The sequence below is a fragment of the Spermophilus citellus genome (genome assembly GCF_964194105.1).
Source record: "Spermophilus citellus genome assembly, chromosome: 3".
NCBI lineage: Eukaryota > Metazoa > Chordata > Mammalia > Rodentia > Sciuridae > Spermophilus > Spermophilus citellus.
In genome coordinates, this window is record NC_138184.1 from 112,115,334 (window position 1) to 112,137,340 (window position 22,007).

The following is a 22,007-nucleotide window of genomic DNA, read 5'->3' on the forward strand; positions in this document are numbered from 1 at the left end:
TCTCTGAGTGGAGCCTTGTGCTGATCTCTGGGGCAAACCAACTAGATCCTTCTTCCCTAAAGGAACTAAGAGAGTAAGAAAAACACCAACAAATCATGGTCGGCCCTCACCCTTCTTTGGGGAGGGGTGGGATGAGAAAATCTAGGAATGCTTTTTACAGTACGTGGGGCAGAGGTGATTGGTAACAGTTAACATTAAGCACGAGTAATGAATGGGGATGGTGTGTGAAGGAGTTTCAAGGAAAACTCAATACTTCTGTGGAGAACCTATATCACATGGATCCAGATGTGTATCTTACCACTACCACCCGTTAACTGTGTGCATTAGTCTGTTTTTCATGACTATAACATAATGCCTGAAGCCAACTACTTATGAAGAAAAAAATAGCTTTTGGGGCTCATGTAAATATGACCGATTGATCTTTGAAAGAAAGCAAAGGCAATGCAATGGGTAGAAGAGGTCTATCTTTTCACCAAATGGCATGGGCACATCTAGACTTCCACATGCAAATAAAAAATAGAAAAGATTCTAAACACAGACCTTGCACTATTCAAGAACATTAACTCAGGACGATTAGACCTAAATGTGAACTTGAAACTCCTAGAAGATAACATAGGAGAAAAAGCTAGATGACTTTGGATGTGGTGACAACATTTCAGATTCAACACCCAAGAATGATCAAGAAAAAAAAATTGGTGAGCTGGATTTCATAAAAATTAAACCTGCCCTTTGGAAAACACTGCCAATAAAATAAGAATGCAGGCCATGGACTGATAGGCAGTATTTGCAAAATATACATTTCAGAGAGACTTGTTATCCAAATATGCAAAGAATTCTTAAAAGTCATCAATAAGAAAAGAAACAGCCTGGTTTAAAAATGAGGAGCATATCAGATTGCCAATGAGCTCATGAACGGATGTTCCATGTCCCAGGGCAACAGGAATCTCAAGTCACAGCACCACCGAGAAGCCCTGCACACCAACTGGAACAACCCAGAGCCACAGCACCCCTAAGAGCAGGTGCTGGTGAAGAGTTGGAGGGCCAGAGCACTCAGAAGCTCCTGGTGGGAGAGCCCAGTGTGCAATCACTTTGGAAGACAGTTTGACAGCTTATTACCCAACTGACTATGCTCTGACCACACAACCAGTTGTTTTGCTCGTTGGTATTTACTCACATTGATTGAACACTGTGTCTGCACAAAACCTGCACACAGTTGTTTGCAGAAACATCATCCATAGTTACCAAGTTTGGAAGCAATCAAATGTCCTCCAGTAGATGATAAATAAGTGGTGTTGTATCCAGAAAATGGAATGTTACTCAATGAAAAAGAAACATGAGTTAATGGGTCACCAAGTCATAAAAAGACATGTGGAAAACTTCAATGCATATTACTAAGTGAAAGCGGTCAATCAGGAAAGGCTCCACACTGTAACCATAGCAACTTAGTGAGACCCTGTCTCCAAAGAAAAATAAAAAGGTACGGGGGATGTAACTCGGTAGTAGAATACTCTGGGTTCAGTCCCCAGAAAGAAAGAGAGAGAGAGAGAGAGAGAAAGAATTTGAAAAACACAACACATGATCACTTCCAGCAGTGGGGACGGAGATGGTCCGCAACTTGACAGTACTGATGTCAAATGCTTGTCCATCACGACAGAACTATGCTTCACCTCGACTCCAGGTCTGTGCTTAGAGATCCCTTCCTGCCACCCTGTTTAAAATAACAGGATCCTCCACAGTACCCTTATTCTGCTTTATTTCTTTATAGCACTTATTACAACAAAAACCTTCCTCCCACGTTCCCTGGATTATGTATTTATTGATATTTCCCTTCCCTAATATAGGTTCCCCCAGAGCATGGACCATGTCCTGCGCCTGGTAGCTGCTCAAAATCTGCTTAGTGAGTGAACACAGAGTGTGTAGATTTAGTCATGAGGATGATGGTGATGATGATGGTGGTGGTGATGGTGGTGATGATGGTGATGGTGATGAAGATGAAGATGAAGATGATGATGTGCTGGTGGTGATAATGAAGAGAAAGATGAATGTGACGTGACAGTGACAGTAATAGTGATGATTATTTACAAGAGGTGCATCTGAGGTAGGTCACATCACTGTCTCTGTTTGAAGTTCAGTCATATAGTTGGCGCTTTGCCTTCTAAACTTCTACACTGTAGTCAGTAGACCCCAACCTCTAGTGGGGATGTGGCTTAGATGTGCCCCAAGGTGTTGAAATTGCATTTTAAGTTGGAGCCAGCAAACTTTCAGAACACAGGCCTCATCATCAACAGGCACAACTGGTCATGGGGGGAAGGCCCCACCCGGCAGTGAAAAGACCCATCACCCGCCCTCCTCGTCAGAGCAGTGGGGTGCTGTATTATAAAGGGAAGTCAGACTAACTGCTGCTCCAAATGCATGGAGACAGGAGTCCTGGCTAAAGCAAGATAAGATGTATTGTCTTCTCACAGTTAGCATGGATGCTCTAGTCTAACAGGGTCTCTCTTCCAGGTCACTGATACGGTCTCCTTCCAGGTCACAGCCCCACCACCTTCAAGCAGCTACATGCCTGCCATGCTCAGCCGAGGCGCACAGTGCAGGGGAAGCCACACAAGACTGTGGGTGGGGTTCTGAGGGACAGGGCTGGATGGAGCTCGCCTTGATTCTACTCTCATCTCATTGGCTAATACTCCGGCACGTAGCCACAACCAACTGTCACAGAGGCTGAGGAATGTCACCCGGCTCTGTGTCCAGTGAAAAGGGGTGCATGTTCAGGAACTGCAGAGGTGGGCTCCTCGAATGGCAGGGCGATTCCCCGAGGAGCATCTCAGGCTCTGCTCAGAGGGCATATTTTCTTCTCCATAATCTTCACATTTAACCCCCCACAGAACTTGAAGGCAAGGGCCCACTTATCATCCCCACTTTGTAAACATCAGACTGAGGCTTAGAGGCATTAGGAATATTCCCCAGGCCACCAAGATACAAACTGGAAAACCCAGAACAAAAATTAAGGTTTCATCCCAAAGGCTAGGTAGCTCTTTAGCACTGTGTCGTGCGACTACAGAGATTATACAGGTGCATTGTTATGGGACTCATTAGATCCATGGCTTCCTTCATCCTATGGGTTTGTGAGGAAGTTCTGAGGGTGCTCCCAACCTTGAGCACAGCTGCCCTTCCTTGGAATAGATTCTTTCTGTTCTGAGCTTCTACAAGTCTCAACTGAAGGCAGAGCCTCACTGGGAACTTCAGAGTGGACATTCAGGTCTGGCTGCAGTGCTCTTTATAACCAATCAGTTATTTACAAAAGATCGTCTGTGGCTAGTGTTTGGTAATTTCTGGGAAAGGCTCATCCCATAGCAATTCTAGGCTGGAACACATATGGAGAAAGCCAAGCCTGATCTAAACTGAATTTTGAATGCCCACTGTCCTCCTTTACAAAACTCACTCAGCCACCCCGAAAACCTTCTCTCCCCTAAAGAAGATGTGACCATGAAAGTCCACCTGGCCCTGTGTGTCCACAAAAGCCCTTCACGGCCAACCTGCCCTTCAGTCCCTTCCTAGTTTCTACAATTTTCTGTTTTCAGTGAGTGAGAAACATAGCTTGAACCTACAATAGGAAGAGACCAGTAATGGAGACAAAGAAGAAAGATGGGGCCCTTGGGGGTGAAAGAGAAGGAACAGCAGGAAAGAGAACAAGCCGCCCTCAACCAGGAGGGCAGATGGCATTTCTCACCTTAATGTAGGCAGACCCGGTTACATGACTGAAAACACGTCTCCTTCTAAGGCTGCTCCCAGCCTACGCATCACGAGTCTTATCATTACCCTCTCCCCGGCCTGCGTCCTCCCCATGGGCAGGTCTGGCCCCAGTAGCTCTGAGCATCAGGCACAGCCATGGAGGTAGATGCTGCTATGGTTTGCAGCAACCCGGACACACTCGTGCAGGCCACCAGGACAACGAGGTCCACTTCTGATGCCCAACCCAGAACTCACAGGAAGGAGCCAGAGTTAATGGGTGGGGCACCCCTACGTTTGCCTTCCCAGGGGACTGCAGAGACTGGGATCCCAGTGGACCTCATCCAGTGTATGAACTAGATTGAATGGTTTCAACAGACTGTTTCTAAAATCTCCTTTGGTTCTAATACTTGACTTAACTTACTGTATAAATGAACAGACTTAATATCTTTCATTTTGCATGAAATATCAGACCTTCTGGGTCCAGCTCTATTCAAACCTCATGCTCTGTTGGAAAAATCTGACTATGTCTTCTCGTCATGACTAACCCAGGGAGTTCCATTTCCCCAGCAGCTGAGATTAACGCCACTCAAGGTGCAGAGAACTTTCTGAGTTGGGGAACTTACAGTCCTCCCGTAGCACAGCGCCCTCTGACTGAGCACACAACTTCTGTCCTAGGAGGCTTCTCCCAATACACTGTCTTGCCTGCACTTGTTGGAAGGGGTTTGAAGACAGGCTTGGGGATGGGCAGTCTGTATTTTTCAGGATACCTTCCAACAGGGTCAAATACCAAAGCCTCAACCTTTTTTATTTATTTAGGTAAGCCTGATGAGTTAGTCAATTCCCTTGGATCTTACAGAGGCACCATCTGCAGTCTCTGGCCTCCAGGATCATTGAAGAGGACGGGGACATCAGGAGGAGGCATGCAGCTCTTAGCCACCCCAATCTAGAAGTGATACACATCGCTTGCATTGATAGTCCACTGGTCAGGACCAGTCACATGACCTCTAACAACTGCAAGGAAAGCCAGGAAAACGACATGAGACATTTGAGGAGTACCCATTCCCCGTGCTGCTTACCCCTCGATATTTTGGGTCTTATCAAAATGCATTTGAGCAGCCCCCGGGGACAGGGCTAAAGTCTGGGGAAGGCCTTTCTTAATCTTTCTACAAAAGATTAAAAGCAAGAAGGCCCAGGGGAGAGAGAGGCTCAGAGCCCCGGTAGGTCAGCATCGTAGCCCCTGGAACTCTTCTCAATAAGCCTCTAGCGGCTGCTCTGCTGAAGACCAAGCTCGGGGCCTCCAAGCACAAACAGAGGAAAGTTAATGGAGCTGTGGGCCGCCCTGAGCTCATCTTGTCCTGTCTCATCCCAACAGTTAGTGCTCAGTCAGAGGATACTGTGGTGCAGGAGCACTTGGGCTGTCCTCACCCCTGTGGGTTCTTCTGCCATCCAAGCGAGAGGGAAGGTGAGCTCTGCCCCGCGCAGCTCAGTGGTGTCGTCCATGAGAGAGTGCAACTTTTCCAGACCCAAACCATCCCTCCTGGAGGAGCCAGGCTGGATCAGGGAACCTTGCTTCTCCTGTGCTGGGCACTCCAGCCGCAGAGTGAGGGCTGCTCACTGCGAGTCCTGGGATGAAGGGCACCGGAGTTCCCCACACTTGGTGTGAGGGGGGCTCAGATGGGAAGCACCCGGCAAGAGCAAGGCCGACTGCCCCACCTCCTCCCTCCTCCCCGCTCCACACAGCTCACGGAAGTCTTCATATCAAGTTTTCTATTGCACAGAATCTAGTTATAGTATGATTTGTAATCACCCATGCACATGTGCGTGCACACATGCACAACAGCTGAGCAGAAAAGCCACCACGTCTGCTCTGCTCAGTGCGTTGGTTCTACACATGGCAAAGCAATGAAATTGGCATAAACAGGTGTGATTGGCACAGATGGAAAAGATACACAGCAGCTCTGTTAGGTGTGGACAGTGCACTTCTCAAATCACAGAGGAAAGAACACCCTCAGGTGCCTGCTCTCCGTGGTCTCGTCCAACTCTCCAAAAGAACATCACCGCACATGCAATGCCAGTCTCAGGATGCAGCAGTGCCCAGGAGCCAGGTCTGGATGTCACTGAGTGGTGTACAGTCCCCTCCCTCCATCCTGAGACGGGCAGGCCAGGAATGCCCATCTCTCACAGAAGTCAGGAGAGCACAGGCACGTCTCTGCAGGGCAGGCGGGAGCTACTCGGGAGATGGGCTGAGCAGGAGGGTCAGAAGCATTTCCGCCAAGACAGCTTGGTTCTGGGTCAAGCTCTGCCTGCGTACTGTGTGGACACTCGGGGTCTTCAGGGCTCCATGGTGAGGGCTCTCCCTGCCCCAGCCTACACGGTGCTCATAAATACTGTGGAATAAATGTGAACATGTGCGAACCAGGCTCCTGCAGGAAGACAGGGAAGGTTCTGTGGCCTTTAACTGCACGAGCTCCAGTCCAGATGCTGGTTCTGGAGTCGGATGGGAAGTGAGTGTCCTGGTGCTGGTGGTGCTCCTCACGGCTTGCAGGCATGTCCCCGTATCTTCCAGAGCCCAAGGTGACTCCACGCCCCTATGGCCTTCCTGAAGAAACATCACGGGCCCCCACACACAGTTAACCACGTCTCCACGGTGACTCCCCGAGACTAGACACAAGTTAAGGGGTATCAAGGACAGTGGCTTCTGGAATCCGGGCAGCCAGCTTCCTGCCTATCTTCTTGTCTCAGCTGTGCAACATGGGCAGCTGCTTAAGGGTCCACTGATTTCAGAACACTTTGAATATTACTTGTATTGACAACATCCCTAGTTCATAGCTCTGCTGTGACGAGGACAGCACTGAGACCCGAGCTTGCTCACAGCCAAGGCTCCTAAACAACTACTCTCTTAACACCTCTGTCTGGGGTGCTGAGCAGATATCAAACACAACCGCATCTTACCCAACATGGGGGCCCAAGAGATGTCATGTCAGTCCTGAGGGTAAGGAGTCCAGGGTTAGTGGCAATCTGCCAGAAAGCAAACATACCGAAACATAAAACATACCAAAAACAGAAGACAAACAAGTTTTCACTCTTGAGATCATTTTAAAATATCAGATTTTCTACAAATAAGCATTTAATGACAGAGAAATGCTTAAAATATGCTGAAGTTCAAAAGTTAACAAGTTCTTCTTTTAAAAAGCAGTAAAACTCTTCAAAAGCCCATGAATGGGCTGGGCCCGGTGGCACATGCCTGCAATCCCAGTGCTCGGGAGGCTGAGGCAGGAGGATCGTGAGTTCAAAGCCAGCCTCAGGAAAAGCAAGGCCTTAAGCAACTCAGATCCTGTCTCTAAATAAAATACAAAATAGGGCTGGGGATGTGGTTCAGTGGTAGAGTACCCCTGAGTTCAATCTCTGATACCAAAAAAACCCCACTCATTAATGTTATTTACAAATGTGTATTGGTGTGTGCATGTGTTTCTTTTGTGCCTAAAACAGTTACATATATAACCTATAAAACACAGTAGTGTCTCTATTGGGAACCAAGATGATTTTTCTTTTTAAATTTTTCTTAAGTTTCAATGTTTTCTATGATAAACATATGTGCTTTAATAATTATAAGGTCTTCAACAGTAAATCAATGGTAAGTCACCTGACCTGGCCATACTTGGCAATGCAGAAATACAAATGGCACTTTAAGCCACTTGGACCTCTTTGAGGACAGCTGTCATGCATGAAAATGGCAAGATAGGAAATACGTGATCTGGGTACAATAGGACACGTTCCATTATTGCTGAGGTGCCACAGACAAAATTATCATGCTCTCAACTATTTTTTGTTCCATTGAATTTTAGAGCAAAACATCGGGCTCGATTTATCAGGATCTTATTTATTACTGATTAGTAAGACACCAAATGACGACAGAGAGGGGGAATTTCACATTCACTCTCACCGAGTGAGCGAAGCCTCCGTTCCGCTGATGGTGAGATTCCTTTCTTCCCTCATCAAGTGCAGCTCCAAGGTTCGTCTCTGTGATGCACAGATGCTAGATGCTCTCCCTGATTAGTATTTCAAGCTCCATGGTGATGGTCCCCAAACTAGTGCAACCGTTCCCCAACATGAGGGCCTGGCCCCGTCCCCATCCCATGCTCCATGGTGGCCCTTCCTCCTGACCTTCCCAGCTGCTGGCTTTGTGGACAAACCCTCGGGAAGCTATTTTCAGCATCTTCTACTGAATACTTGTTGACATGACTGTGTGTGCGAGTGGCAGCTGCGTGGGGACAGGGTCCTAAGACTCTGAGAATCAACCCTGGCGATGCTCATCCCATGCCACTTAGTCCCTCCCTGGTCATCAAGTTTGCCTTCCAAGACATGGCAGATGTCACATACAAAGGGTTTCCAATGCATGCGTCTCCCCAAAATTCATGCATTGACACCTAACCCCAGTGAGGTGGCCTTGGAGGTTGGGCTCTTTATGGAGATAATTAGGTTTAGATGAGGTCAGGAGAGACAGCAGGGAGCTGGCTTTCTCCCCCTCCCCCCCATGTGAGGACAGCAGGAAGGTGACCATCTGAAACCCAGGAAAAGCACCCTCACTGGGAACCAAGCAGCCAGCTCCTTGAACCTGGACCTCCAGCCTCCAGAACTGAGAGAGATAAATGTCTGCTGTTTGACCCACTTGGTCTATGGTGTCTGCTCACAGCAGCCTGAGCTGGATAAGGTGCCACCAGCTTGAAGGCGAGCATGGCCCGTGACCTGCTGGGGCCTGTGAAAGGTGACCAGAAGGAACACATCACCAGGGGCAAGGAGCATCCGGAGTCGGTGGCTGCTCTACAGATCTGTCTCCACCCAGCAGCACTGTCCAGCGGTGTGCCCACTGACGGTTCATCCTCAGCCTGGGACCCAGAGTGAAGGCAGGCAGGAAAAGCCCCCAGCCCATTATATTCCATAATTAAAATACTTTACATATATTTTTTTGCAGATATCAAATATGACATGTAGAGAATGGAAATCTTAAATCTTCAAGATGACTTAGGATAGATGCGGCGAGTTTGGAAAGTTAATACTTCCAATTCTGCAATGAAGGCACCCAGGCACACAGCTCAGCAACAGCCCTGGGCTCTGGAGTGCCCTGGCCAGCAGTCCTAGCCCAGTTAGTTTCCACAGCTGCCGTCTGTGGCAGGACTTTTCAGTACCCTCATTTTGCAGAACAAGAAATGAAGACTCAGAGAAATTAAGTCAGCACCCAACATCACAAAGCTGATCCATGGCAGAGCTGGAAATCCTACCTATATCTTGTAGAATCTGGACCTAACTAACATCTTTATCCTCTCCTGCTCCTACTAGAGAACTAAAGCCACTCAAGGTCCCACCTGGACATTCTTGGCAGTGGCCAACTATCTGTGTCCGTTCAGGTTGCTAGAACAAAATAACAGTTCTGCAGGGCAGGAAGTCTGACATGGAAGTGCCAGAAGACTGGAGTTTAGTGGGGACCCACTTTCTGGTTCCTAGGTGTCTTTATGCTGTGTCCTCACAAGCTGGAAGGGGCAAGGAAAATCTCCAGGGTGTAATTTATGAAGGCACTAATCCCACCATGAGGACATCACCCTTATGTCACAATCACCTCCAAAGGCCACACCTCTTGACACCATCACACTTGGGGGGACAAGATTTCAACTATGGGGGCCACACATTCAGACCACAGCCTCACATCAGACCTCGATTTTACCATCCATGGAAGGTGAAGGGATACATGATACTAAGCCTGGATCACCCCATGATTAAGGATCACCATGGCAACCAGGCTGGACCTCTCCTCCAGACTTCAGCCCTGGCGTTTCTGGAACCATTTGTGGACCTAGTGCTGGAGGCAGAAGGATAGAAGGACAGCGTCCAGGGGCTGATGATGGCATGGCCACTTCCTTCCTGGCACAGACTCAGGGTGTCTCCCTTCCAGGGCTACCAGAGCCAAGCAGCTTTGTGCTGACCCTTCTGGGCCCCATGTGGCAATGGGGTAGAAAGAATAGACTGCAGAGCCAGAGACGGGCCCTGGTACTCTCATTCCCGCCTATGAAAAGCAAGCAGTAGCGTAACCTGTGTCCTTGTCTGTAAATGGGGTGCCCACAGTATCTATTCCAAATGCTTAAGAGCAAGAAACTAAACACGGGTGGTCCATAGCACCTGGCACCAGGTGAGAGCTCATTACCAGAACCAGCTTTTTTCTAGTGTTCACAGGCCCATTCTGAACCTCAACCCTTCCTCTGGAAAAATGGCCAATCCCCTCTTTCTTTCCAGTTATACACTTGATATGGGGCAGCTGCCTTCATGTCAATTTTAAATCAGCATTAATGAACGGGCACACGGAGACCCTGGTCCACTCAGCAGAGTCCACATGAAAGGATGGAATGATGACAATTAGTCAGCGTCTTGTCCTCTCTCCCTCTTTCCCACTAACACAGCCACTCAACCTCCTGGCCTCCAGTCCTGTTGCTTGGCTATTCTCCATGCACTTCCTGCTGCCTGTATTTCTGTCTGACCAGAGTCCCCAAGAATCTCTGCCTCCACTCATCCTCAATGGTCTCCCTGCCCTTAAATCGTTTATTCTCGATCCTCATACTTGTCTCTGAAACTAACCCACCGGGATATCGTCAAGGTGTGCTGGGATGGGAGCGGGGTTTAGAAAGCGTCAGCCACACAGGGAAATTAAAGAGGGCCCTCCTGGGTGGAGCAAACCCTGGGCATGGTTTGGACACTGGGGTGCAGCCAAGGAGCTGGTGGGTTTTGCTGCTGTTTGTGGCTATTTCCGGGCATGATTCACATAGTGGGTGGGAGTCTTAGACTACAGGGTCAGAAGTGTGCCCGGCACACAGTTATACTCATTTGCCACAAAACCTTTCCCCTCTCCACACTAAAATGTGAAATAAAAAAAAAAAACAGAATTATTTTTGAAGTGGTGAAATATATCCTCACACAGAGAACAGCGAGCACGAGCTCCCTCGCAGACACCCAACACCAAGCAAAAACCAGAACATTCCTGCCCAGGTGGGGACCGTGGATCACACCACCTCCTCTACCTCCCAGAAGCAGCCACCATCATTATTTTTAAAACAATCTTTTCTTTGCAGGACCAGGGGCAGGGCAGAGAGGTGAGGGAAAGTAGTAGTACAGGAGAATGAAAAGGAGCATGTAGGTCACGTGCATTTCTGTGTATGTCACAATGAACCCACGACTACGTATGACCATAATGCACTCATCAACACACGGAAGTTGCTTCCTTTTCTTTAGCTGCTTGCCCCCATGACATGCATATACACAGACGCACAGACGCATACAGAGTTTGGACTTATGTGGATCAGAAATCAAGAACAAAAGACTCACCCAAGCTGAGAGGTCCAAGTTCAGCTGCTTCCTTCTTGCCGCTGTGCTGTGCCACCTAATACATCTACTCACTCTCCTGTCAAAGCCACTATGACACTTTCTAGGGTGAAATTTGTATCAGCTTCCTGATACATGGTTCTTGTTCTGCACCCACAAGTGTTCCTCCAGGATACACCAGGGGTGAAGACCAAGGAGTGCAAGTAGTGGGTTGTTGTACACGACTATTCTCCTCCGCTAGGTCATCCCAAGCTGTTTTCTTATGTGGCTGTACCAACTTATGGACCTACCCACAGATGAGATCTCCTTTCACTTCATCAGGTTGGGAGAATTTTAAACTCTGAAACAATGGTTGTAGGACCTCACGGTGTCGAGGAACTGGAGAAGGGCCCTGTCTCTTTGTCAGGCTGTCCAACAACTCTCACGGTTGTGGAGAAGGTCTCTGGCCTGTGTAAGGAGAGCCCTCCAGAGCTGGTGACCTCCCCTCAGAGTTCTGTCCAAATACAACCCTTCAAGGCATTTCCTCAGTACTGTTTTTAAGACAACTCGTCTTGATTTATTGGGTGTTGGTGAGCACTGGCCCTCATCTAAATTGAACTAGTATTTCTTTGTTTTCTCATTTGTCATCTGTCTCACCCTGCAGGTCCATGCTGTCATCACACAGTAAGGTCACTATCAGCCACAGGGAGCTACTAAGCATGTGAAATGATCTAGCTCAAACTGAGAGGGGAGCATTGTAAATACATACACTGGACCTCTAGGATTTAGTAAAAAAGAGAAAAATAATAATTTAAATATATTGTTAGTGATTTTTAAAAAATATTTTAAGTTATTGATAGACCTTTATTTATTTATTCATTATTTATGTATATGTGGTGCTGAGAATCAAACCCAGTGCACTACCGCAGAGCCCCAGCCCTTATTAGTCATTTTTATGGTAAAACACGTAGAAATGAAAATGGTTTAGATAAATGGGTCAAATAAAATACATTACTAAAACTAGTTTCTGTTCTGCTTTTAATGTGTAACAAACTACGCATGTGGCTCAGAGGTCACCGCTGTGGAGACTGACCTCCCCCAGGCCCCCACAGCCTCTCTCACTTACCAATCTACCCTCAGCTCCTGAAGCACATTCTGTGCTGGAAAGACACCTGCTAAGAACGTCAGCCCAAGAACACGTAAATGTGAAACAGTTTTCTACAACTAGAATTGGGCGAAGCTTTACCTTGGGTGTCTCCATTCAAGTTAAAAATTTAACCGTATGTGGTTGGATTTGAGATGGATTTGTAATACAGAGGAGGGGGCTCTTCCAGCTCACCGTCTGCTGTCCCTGGAAAAGATAAATACAAACTAAAAATAAGAGGCTTAGTGCTCTATGTCGAAAATAAGGGAGGAGATTTACCCCCCCTTAATTCTTAAAGCATTTATGTTAGAAAACTGGGGGATTTAAAGTACTTCCTCCTCTCCCTGAAATGCACACACAACCTTCTGAAGACTCAACGGGCTCCTCATCATCTTTATGACTTGGGAATGTCTTTCTGAAGGTCCTGGGAGCCACCTCTTTGGAAAGTAGACTCGGGAGGATAATGCCAGCCTCCCTATTTCTGTAGGATGGACAGCTTAGCTCCCCCAAGTGCTTGTCTTTAAACTGCAAAGCTATCCTCTGGGACAAAGATATCAATCAGTGAGCTGCTTCTGTAGATAAATCCAAGTAGCAACAGAGATGTCACCTGCTCCCCAACACCCAGTGAACTCAGGATGAGCTATGGACGACAGATGGTAGCCTTGTGCCTTCTCACTTGGGGACCAGGTATCTAGTCCACGTATGCAGAGCACGTAGATTCCCCCGCTATGCAGAGATCTGTGTTCACAGCACCTTCACAGGTGGCCTGCGGGGTGCACCCCAGCGGCAGAGCACATATTCAATAATACAAATGCTTTCTTCCACGACAGCCTTTGTGGTGGGGTTATTGGCTTAAGAAAACTTGGTTTTTAATTCTATTCCAATGCTCCCCTCAAAACTGGAAACACTCTGGATGGCTAACTAGTTAAATGTCACCATAAGGGAACAAGAATGGGGGAGGAGGATCAGTCAAGAGTTACTTGAAAATAACAAATTCTTAAAAATTGGTCCTGTTATCTACAATCCCCTCTCCAAGTCTGTAGCCAACTAAGACGGCAGCTCAGCCCAGTGGCCTGCTGCCAGGAAAGATGGTAACCGTTCGCTCTCAAAGGGAAATTTTCAAAGAAGGTTCAAATATCTTAATAACCCTTCCGGGACTCTTCCAAAGGGCGCCTGGTCCCGCCACCCCGCAGGCCGGCCCTGCTTGCTGGGTGGCCTGCCAACCGAGCCCTGGCCTGTTCCATGCCTCCACAGGGGGCCCACCTGGCTCCACCCTGCCCTTGGTGCCCTCCCATTGTGAGTGCAACCCGTGACAGGAGCTGGGGAGGCGTCAGCTGGGTGGTTCCTTTGTCCTGGCCACAGACGCCGCACCCAGGTGGTGCCAGACCCTCAGGGGACCCAGCGGGACTTCGGGGAGACAGGGGCAGGATGTCTTCACTTCCAGGCCTGAGCCCCCTAGGAGCAGGTGGAGACCGAAGGACATGGACACACGAGGGCCACCGCGCCTGTGGACCACATGGACACATGTGGATCCACAGGCAGCATCGTGGACCACACTGGGCTGAGCATGAGTGGTGTGACCACCAGGAACCTGGAAGCCAACTGCGAGCATCAGGCTGTCCTGGTGGAGACCAGGCTGATGGCCACTGTGCTCCACACTCCTGGGGGCTGCAGGTGGACACAGGCTCAGGCGCACCTGACCTGGAATATATCGCATCTCTGCCCAAGGGCTCTAAGGTCAAGGACGCCTCCTGGGATGCTGCAGGGGCCTGGCACCAGCTCTACCCAGAACCCAGCTGCAGAGACTGAGGGTCCCCAAGAAGAGGCCGGGTGAGAGCATCCCTTGCGAGAGGAGGTGGGCACAAGTCGCTCCCCACACAGTGGCTTTCCACCAGCTATTCACAGGGCTCCCAATGTGAGGATGATCGCCAAGCCCTCCTCTCCATCGGCTCTGAGACTCTCCAAGTGCAAAACAGGGAAACAACTGAGCTGCAAACCAGAGAGCACACTGTGGGACCATGTGGCACTGCCCAAGGGTTTCAGTGAAAATGGTGCCAAGTTCTAAAGTCTTCCTCCTGCTCTCGTGCCTGACCGACTCCTGTGCACCTGCTCCTCGGGGCCTCTAGCTCCCCGCTCCATCAGCACAGCCCTCAGTGCATCCTCCATCCTGCACTGGAAAATACTGATGATGGAAAGATGGGGACCCAAGAATATTGAATTCTTTTTTAAATTTCTGTTTCTCTGCTCCCCACGTGATCAGCAAGCTGGAGGGCAGGGCAGAACCCTGCACAACTCATTTCATACCGAGTATGGACAGACTCAGTGTGGTATAGCCCAGAGCCTCATAAGCAAATAGAGGGTGCCTTGACCAACCAGAACCATGCACCCACTTTGAGAGGTGGCAGCATATGAAGGTACAGAGGATGACAAGGTGACTTGGAGAGATGGGGACTTGGGGAACAGAGGGGTCAGCACATGGCAATTTCACCTCTGCTCTCCTTTGTCCCTCTGCCAGTCTGTGGGATGAGAAGTGGAGCTTTCAACACAATGATCACGGCAGAGTGCAAATGGTGATAAATTGCCTTCTACAAGAAATGGACTCATCTAACTTCAACTTTGCCTCATTAAAGACTAATAATTGAAGACTTTTCTGCCTAGTTAATTTTCAGTTCACTAGAACATGCTGTTCTCTGAGCATTTCAGTTGATTAAAGTTAACTGAAATGTTCACATAATAGTCTCCTCTATTTTTATAGTTATTAAAAAATAAGGCTGGTGTCCTTCCAACACATACATGTGGTGAGACAGAATCAACATGTCACTAGGAGACTGAATAACAGAACTTGAAGTCCTCTGGTACCTACCATCTATAACTGTGAGCAATCTCTTCATTTTTCTGAACTTCCATATCTCCAACCATAACATGAGTTTGGACCCCTATAGCTGAAATCATCATAATAATGAAATGTTTTACACTGCAAGGAATTAATGTACACGAGAGTCCTTGGAACTGGTTATTTAAATCTGCCACTTGTTAGCCATGTGTGTTTAATGTAACAATAATAATAGTCAATAATTATGAGGTTATAAAGTGCCATGTGCCACACAGGTCTTAACTTGCTTTAAACATAGAAACTCATTTAACTGCAAATGAATGATAACAAAGTGCTATGAGGTGGATGTAGTAGATCAAGAAACACAGGTTAAGTGACTTACCTTGAGAAACGGATTCAGTGACTTACCTTGCCGAGGACATGTAGTTCACTTAATGGTGGAGATGGAAACCAAGCTGGGTAATCATATTGCAGCATGTATGAAGCAAGGTCTATAAAATAATGAAGTGTGCTATCATTAAATGAATGCCAAGTACAGATGTGGCATTTTATCCTATGTGAATTTTTACCCAATTAACCCAATTATGAAGCAGACTGTTTTGGTCAACTTATGTCCTGTTTTAATGCAGCTCTCTCTTCAGTGTGCGAGAGAGCTCACCCAATGATCAGGTCAACATTTTAACTAACGTCCCCTGTCATCTGCAGCCAACTGAGCAGAAATCATTCAGTCCCTGCGGATTGAGGGTCTCTGGCAACAGGATCCCATAGAACCAGATTTCAAAGCAGACGGACCAACACCTGCAGAAGGAACCCACGGGACGTGCTGGGGGGGACACTCATGCTGAAGAGGGCACCTGGGAAGTTCATGACTTGGTGACATGTTTTGTTGGAGAGGAACAAACTTTGCTTGGCCTTCTGAGGCAAGTAGGGGACTCACCTGGAAGACACATAAGTGGACCACACACTCTAAAACTTAAAGGGCACCTCAACATCACACAGCCAGGGTTCAGAAAGTGCTGCTCACAGTGATGAGGACAGCTCCTCCAGTTTCTGTGGCTCCTGGTCTCTGTGCTCCGCTTCCCTCTGGCTCCAGTCCCTGTTCTTTCCTTTCTGTGCAGATGTGCTCTCTCCGAGCCGGTGACTCTGACCCAGTCGTGGCCATCCCAACCCAGACTTTGTCATACTTTTATTTGTGACCATCCAACAGAGGCTGGACAGAAAATCTGAGTCCTCAGTCATATTCCAGGAAAGAGCTAGGGACTGGCCCAACTCTAGCCCAAGTGTTCACTTTGATCTAATCACCTCAACACCAGGCAGGGATCACTGCACAGCAGCAATCAGCAAAGCAGGAGGTAGGGGACACTGCGTAGGTCACCAGAACTGAGAGGCAAATGGCTAGAGCTAGAGTGGCACAGCTGGGCACAGTGGTACATGCCTACAGCCTGTATTCTCAGCAATCAGGGGCTGAGGCAGGAGGATTGCAAGTTTGAGGCCCGCCTCAGCAAGTTAGCAAGACCCTGTCTCAAAATAAAAAATTTAAAAGGACTGGAGGCATGGTGCAGAGGCAAGGCACTCCAGGGGTCACTTCCCAGTATCCTCCCACTGCAAAAATAGAGCAGGGCAAATACACAGCCCCTGTCCCCCAATGTTGCTACCTGTGGAGGGGCGTCATGAAACCCCTGATGAGCGCGGGTCATGATCGGGGCCAATGAAGCTCTACATCAATCCACAGGGGTGCAGTCACTTGAGTCCCCAGCCAGATACCCGACAGGATGGTTTATCCCCAGCCCAGCTGCCAGCCAGTCATCTAGAGATGGCATCACGCACAGAAGGGAAGGGGCCAGTCATCGCTTTTAGGAATGTGTGCTTATTTTTCACATATTCTTCATGGAAGGGGGCAACAGAAGATTTGCTGGTTGATAGTCATTATGCCTCTCTTATACTCAGAAATTGAAATAATTTGATGTGTATGGAAATAACCATTTTTGATGACATTAAGACAAGATGACAAGTATTGATTATTCTCCTGCCATATCTATTCACAATATCTCCTGAACAAAAGATGTTAAACCCACATCTAATCATAAAATTAGAGAAATATTAGGGCTGGAGGCAGATCCCAGTGGGGAATGTGGCATTTGCAATGTCAAATCTCTAGGACTCAAAAAAAAAAAAAAAAAACAAGACAAAACAAAATTTTAACACCATCATGTCCTATTTATTCCTCAAAACCCCAAGAGACTTAGAGTCCCATACAAAATGTTGATTTAGAACCTACTCTGTGCTAAGAAGAGCTGAGCTCAGTTGCCAGGAAACATATCCAGCAACAAGCAACGTCTCCCAGGGCCGGGACCTGGGGGGATGGAAGCGTCAGGGGACCAAGGGCAGCCCACGGCAGAGCTCTGAGTGTGGAGGAGCAGAAGAATCCAACAGCGGGAAAGGAGAGCGCAATGGTGATTTGTATCTCCAAAGACCTCATCCGTCCATGCACCATGTCAGCAGCAGCTTCTGGGCTCCACTTAACATAAACAGAGACCCTGTCATTCAGCCCTGGCTGGGAACGAGAAGCCTGGGAGCCGTGCTCATGGCGTGCCACAGGACTGACAGCCCTCCAGCTCCAAAATTCACCTCAAATCCACGTTGGCCAAGGTTATCCTCAGTGATGTAAATGCTTCTCCTTTTGCTGCAAGAAAAGCATCTGCTTTACAATAGAGTTGAAATAATCACAACTCTAAATTATGCCGCTCATCTTAGTGAACAGAACATCACACCAGAGAATACTGACATAATATTAACACAGTGAATCTGGGTTTAAAAAACAATAATATATGGGAATGCATATAACTTAATTATGTGGCCAAGAATAACACCATTCCCAGGTGACCCAATAGGCAATCTTTTGGGCTCAGATTCTGTTTTTAATAGCCACACCTTTAAATAAAAACATCCATGACAAAAAACTAAGGCCCCATGGTCTAGTGGTCAGTTGTTATAAATCCATCATTAAAGCCTGCCAAAACATCCTTTTGCAACATGTCCTAATAATTAGCAAGGACATCTCCCATTGCTTCTTGAAAGTGGGGCAAGGCCTGGGCTCCACGCAAAGGTATTTTCACTGCAGCTAGTCAATGTCTTATAGCATCTACAGAGTAACGGTGCCAACTGTAAAATCATGTTCAGGTAATGTCTGTTCTCGTAGTTCAAATATTCACTCATCTTAGGTTTGAGATGGTTTATTTCTACTTTAATTTTTTCTGGGAGAAAAAAAAAATCAAGTGGATTTTCAAGTTGTCCTGAAGGTCTGTCATTAAATGCATGCAGGGCCACATTGTGGCAAAAGGCCCAAGTTTGATGAGGGTATTAAAATGGTGCCAATATAAATCACCATAGCAACAAACACATAAATTCAAAGCCCAATTTATCCTGTGGGTGCTGAAATCTTTTACAGCTATTGAAAGTTCAAGCAAAATGCAAATCAAACATTTAGCTGCCGAGAGCCTGAGAGTCAGGTATCCATCAACTCTGACTGATCTTAAAATCATTGGCACTGGTCAGCAATGAATACAGGCCATTTCTTCTGAACTACCCAAGTGTTAAAAGACCTGAGTGTGTGCAAAGGATGGGTGTCCTATCTCCACAGCTGCCATAATTAGACTCCAATCTTTATTTATTTATTTGGCCAGGGTCTGCACAGCTAGGCAAGTGTTGTTCTGCCACAGAGTGACATCCCAGCCCAAACAGACTACATTCTGAGGTTGTGGGAGAAGGAAAAGTACAAAGTGACCTTCTCCTTCATTTTTTAATTTCATTAAGTCTTGCCCATAGCAATAACATCTTGTCTCCCCCTCATTAATAAGAATCAAAAGAGAATAAGAAGACAGACACCAAAAGAAGGAGATATCACCAGCACATGAGCAAAATATATAACTAAAAATATATGAGGAAAATATATGAGGCACCAGGAGAGTGTGCTTTATCTTGTCCTGGTTTGACAGGCACATAAATCTCTTGTTGCTTCCTTATCCAAAACCAAGAGCTAAAAATAAGAGGTGGCACCTGTGTTCTTAAATAGTGTTTTATGGTGACAGTGACTTTCAAGGGAACAGTGTATTTTTGGTTGAGCATACTGTGCTGTCCCCTGAGACAGGCAAAACCTTGGGGGACTAGACTGTCCTACAACTGGAAAGCTCTTTGTAGAGCACATCCTGGGTTCCCTCTTCTCTGTATGTCATTGGGAAAAGGTTGTGGTGTAAATTCGTCACCCGCATGGCCCTGTCCCCAGAATTTTCTGTCAGTCTTCCCAACCTTCTGCTGTCAGAGACACAATGTCAGACACTGTTGGTCCAAAACACACAAACCACACTGACTTGCTAGGCCTGGGATTTAGAAAGGAAATATAAGCAACCTCATTCCTATTAATTCTTAGAAGAAGGAAAAAAAAAACTTCTAAAATAGGCTACTTAAAAGGTCCATTCATTTACTCACTGATAAAACCTTTCAGCTCCTGAGACATGTCAGTGTTGTTCTAGACACTGAGGACTCAGAAGGGAAAATCCCATTCTGTCCTCAGGGTGCGCACATTCTCATAGAGAAAGGGAAGCAATGCAGAAACCGGTCAAAGGCTGTTTGGAATTAAGGCAGGAGTTGCAGTGGCAGAAGGACCAGCTGGTGGCCATGTCTTGAGAAGTGATCAGATTCTGGTGCACTGGAGTGATCTGATGTGAGTTCCTGACAGACATGTGGGCCATGATGAAAAAAAAGAAGTCAAGGACAATTCCAAAGATTTTGGCCTATGGCAATAAGGAGTGTCACAGATGCACAGGGTAGACTTTGGATGTGTTCTACTTGAGGGACCTTTCACAACCTCAAGAAGAAATTTTAAAGAGACATGGTATCAAGTGTTTAGCCAATACACTGCCTGCTGTCAGCACTGCAGAGACATGGAGCAAGGAGCCAGGGGGCAGGTCTGTCCTGCCCAGAGGACTTTTCCATATCCTGCATGTTCCTGCCTTCTTGACCTGCTTGGTGGGCTAGAGTGACCATAATGACAGAGAATGAGCATCGCAGACAGGCATCAAGTGTCACTCCTGCACGCGGATGGACAGGGCATGGCCCCTGTGAGCTGCAGGGGAAAGCAGCAGGAGAATCCTGAGGCCAGCACAGCCACCCTGGTCCACAGACACAACAATGCTCTAGCAAAGAGCCATTCCCAAGCGGGGGCAGGCAGAGAGAAATGGTCACAACCACTGCCGTCGCAGCTGCCCCAGGAGGAGGGCCCTGCCTGTGTCTCACACCCACCCCCAGGGAAAACTGCCACCTCCCAGGTGTCAACATCGCTGTTGTCACCAAGGGCTTCCATGGCCTCGGTGGTGGAGAGGGTGGCTGTCAGCTGCCCTTGCTCTGAAGCCACAGGGGCCTTGACGGGTGCAGGGAGCTGAGGGCTCCACACACGGGTCGTCAGTTGTCAGGTGGCTGCTGAAGCAGGGGCAGACAGCTCGAGTGCTGAGCTTCAGAGAACACCTGAGAACCTTCCAGGAGAGGAAGGACCTCAGCAAACCTACCCTTGTGAAATAGTAATGAGTCTGCTAACAGGGCTCCGCTTCACCATGATCCCTGGAGACAGGCTGCAGAAGTTACTTGTCCACGACTGGCCTGCAGTCGGGCTGTCCACAGCCTCTTTGTATTCTCTGCATCCCTCAGAAGCTTGTAAATGGCAAGTGTGGCCACTTCTGGGTGCTCCCTATGACTATCTGATTGATCTGAACCTAGTTACCATTTAGCCATTGGTAGGCCTGATGCCAATGGGGTCAACTAACAGGACACTGAAAGCTGTCATGATGAAGGCCTTCTGTGCCAGAAGCCAGGCTGCACAGGGCCTGCCCCTGCAGAGCTAGAGGTCACAGTGTGCCCTTGGAAGCACCTTGTCTTGGCCTACTTTCTGTTGCTATAAGGGAATACCTGAGACTGGATGACTTATAAAGGAAAGAGACCTACTGCTCATGTTCTGGAGGCTGGGAGCCCAGGACTGAGTGGCTGTATCTGGGGAGGTCCTCATGCTGCTCCCACTCGTGGCAGAGAGTGGGAAGGTGAGCAGGTGCCTGAAAGAGAGGCACAGAATTACTTAAAGACAGAATTCACAATCAAAACAAAAAAGAGGGGGAAATTTTGCAAAATCTGCAAACACAAGTTTAGAAGAGAGAAGAGGGTGCTGCACTCTGGTGCTGGCTGGCCCCCTCCCATGAGGAAGATGTGAAGCCACCCGCAAGGGCCCCCAGGTGCTGAACCAGAGCGCGTCGTTGGGTGCTGCCTGCCCTCTGGACAGCCTGTGGTGCATTTCAAGCCTGCGGCCCACTGGCTGGCTTCCTGACGTTTCCCTGACTGCACACCAGGTTCCGGGAGCTCCATCCAAACACCACGACCAGGACTGACTCACCCAACGTGGCATCTTTCCACCTCCACTAGGACAATCCCAGGAGTGTCTTATCGCCACGGCAGGAAAGGCAGGCGAAACCCCAGCCAGGGAAGCCACGCTTCCCTCGACGAGGCCAGGAGGGCAGGGTGGGTGGGAGGGGAGGTGGGCGGGCTTCAAGTGCCCTCATCCACCACTCCCCCAGTCTCCTCCATCTACAATCTTGACAAATAAAACTTTGCCCCTCCGTTTAATAACACCAGTGCATGTTCCTGTTCTTGCAGCATGGCACACTGTGGGCAGACGGAAACGCCAATACCTATGTTCAAAAAAAAAAAAAAAATATATATATATATATATATTTCTTGAATTGCTTCAACAACCGTTTGTTTTCATAACAGAGTAAAACAATATCAAAAGAACTGGAATTCTGGCTCTTGATATCCTGCCTCTAACCTGCATTCTCTGAGGCCCAAAGCTGAAGAACTTTCAGTTTGGAGAACAAGCTGACCCCAGATTACCTTCTGATTTCACCTTCCAACCCCTGC